Genomic DNA, 2,669 nt, shown 5'->3' with positions numbered 1-2,669 from the left:
AAACAAGGAAGCTGTATCTTAAACTGTAACTCTGTTTAATGTTATTTGTGGCTTTTATTGACAAAATTTTTGTACCTTTACTAAATAATTATGAAAAAACATATACAAGGTCATCAGTATTATTAAATAGACATAAAAAAATGTCAAATGTCAAAAAATAAATGTCAAAAATTTTTGACAGATAGAATTTTTTAAACATTTTTTCAATACTCTGAGGATTACCCAATTATTCCCTTTCAAGGAAGTGCGCGATTTTTTAAACATTCTATATGTATTACCAAATAAATTCTTTTTAATTCTAATGGAATCGAGATATTTATAAGTTTAATGAAGTAGAAGAAAAATTTCAAGTAAGATAAGATACCAGGAACATAAAAAAAATGTTTAAAAAATTCTATCCGTGAGTTAAAGTGGGAGCGTTAACAACTCGATTTTTAAAAAATTATTTTATTTCACTCAAAATTATTATTACACTTATTTTAATTATTTAAATTATTTACAATTATTTCACTAACTTCACAAATAACTTATTTTTACAATAATGAATGGCTTGAACTCGAACTAGACTTATTTCAGACTAACTGTTTACACCAGACATATAATTCAGACTTATACCAGACTTGTATTCAGACTAAAACGCATCTTTCCTATCCTGAATTTATAATATAAATTAATGCAACGGTTGCAAGGTTTTTGATGATGGTAAAGCGCGTGATGATTACGTTTCCTTATGGAAGCTTCTAGTTGATCCATAGGCACGTGGATGGAGATATCATAACACCTCCCCCGTTAGATTGGAAATTTGGGGATGGTTTGCGACGCCAAATTTTCAATTGGAATTGCTGACGGCATMMGTTGGCTTGCTGCTTGTTGCTTGATTTTTCTCATCATAATTTTCGGATAAAGACATTTTGTCCAAAGTAGATAAAGAGCGATGGCTAATAACAAAACATAGATTAAAATTGTCCAAATACTTGTATTATATGAAATTGGTTCATTATCTTCTTTTCGGAGGGTTTGTTGAATTTGTTGCATTTGGTGATAAACAGGTTGAAGGTTACTCAAATCAATTTTTTCGAGTTGGAGAGGTTCCATGTGAAAATCTTCTTTTTGGTAACTTGTTTCTGAGGTTTCAATTTTAGGAAGTTGAATGGGTATCTTCTGATAAATTGGGTCTTGATAAGCTTGAAGTATTGTCGAATTAATTCGGAGTTTACATCCATCAGGAACAACGATTACATAACTTCCTTTGATTGACTGGGATTCTTCATCTTGATCACAAATTGAGGTTACTGATTGTTCGGTTGGGAAAATTCCAATCCATTGATTTTTGTCGATTTTCTGAATTTGTTTGTCGTTTACTTGAATTTGAAGGACTTGACAATCTTGATAATTGTGGGTAAATTTCAGAAGTTGAACCTCGCATGGTGCGTTTTGYGATAATCTTGTTGTTTGTGGTAGGTTACAAATATAATCGCCTGATTTTGCTTCATTACATTTTTCATTGGTTAAAGCAAAATAATACTCGTTGAGGAAAAGGAATTTGTGTGACGGAATTATAACTTGGCAAGATTTTGGAGTAGAGCAGATTGGAAATGGGAACAATTGGTAATAATGATAATTTTGGAATTCAGTTAGAGGAACCTCGAAAATAAATGTCAATTTTCTATCTTTTTGATAAGCTTTGATTTCAATTATTCTTTCATAGAGTAAGATGTTTTCCTTTTTTGGTTCAAAAGCTAAATTTTTATTATTAAGATTTTCTTTAACTACTTTTAACTCATGCAACAAATCTTCAGGATTTAATATTGAATTATGCAATACATTAAGCTTAGCGAAGCTGATTGCAGTTTCTAGATTGTCCAAAATTCTTATCATTTCTTCTGAAAATGTAATTATTTGAATAAAAATGCTGTGTAAATGTACAAGAGGATAAAGATCATATCCAGTGGTGACTGTTTTGTTTATTATTTTCTCAATGTCAGCAATTCTTTTAGCAAAAATCAGTTGATTATTCGTTAATTTCGAAATTGTTATATTAAATTTTTCAATTGCATTAATTGTTAAGGAAATTTGTTCGTCAAGTAATAGTTTTTGTTTATTTTGTCTTGATTGTAATTTTGAAATCATTTCTTCATATCGTTTGCCGTCGTCATTATCTAAATTTCCTGTTATTGCTTTAATTGCACTTCCAAAAATATTAAGTATTCCTCTTTTAATTCGTTTATTTTCTGAAATTGTGTTTGGAAATAATTGTAAAATTCGTTCATCTATTTGAATAAATAACTCGTTTAAAATAGTTTTATAATGGAGTAGATCTTTCTTAAAATGTTCTGAGTTACTAGAGTTAAATCTGTTTTCTACATTTAAAAGGTGGTTATAAACTCTATCTCTAAGATTATTATATTCTGATARTAAATTATCAATATCAAATATTCTAATAAAAGTCCAATGATCTATAATATTTCTTGCTATACCTAACTTTTGGGGTAAAAGTCCAGCATTTTCATTTATTTTTGTCAATTTTGGGGACTGGAAGGATCGGGAGATGTGGATCCAGAAGATAATCRTGGAACAGGAATTCTTAAATTATCTAAATGTACTCTTTTTGTTTGATTATTTTGATTTTTCAAAATACAGGTGTTATCATTGTTGATTGATTCAATTGT

The sequence above is a fragment of the Tribolium madens genome, unplaced genomic scaffold, assembly GCF_015345945.1.
Source record: "Tribolium madens isolate multiple individuals breed KSU strain unplaced genomic scaffold, Tmad_KSU_1.1 Scaffold_19;HRSCAF=116;Tcas5.2_LG9, whole genome shotgun sequence".
In the NCBI taxonomy this organism is placed as follows: domain Eukaryota; kingdom Metazoa; phylum Arthropoda; class Insecta; order Coleoptera; family Tenebrionidae; genus Tribolium; species Tribolium madens.
Note: the sequence above shows the minus strand (reverse complement) of the source record.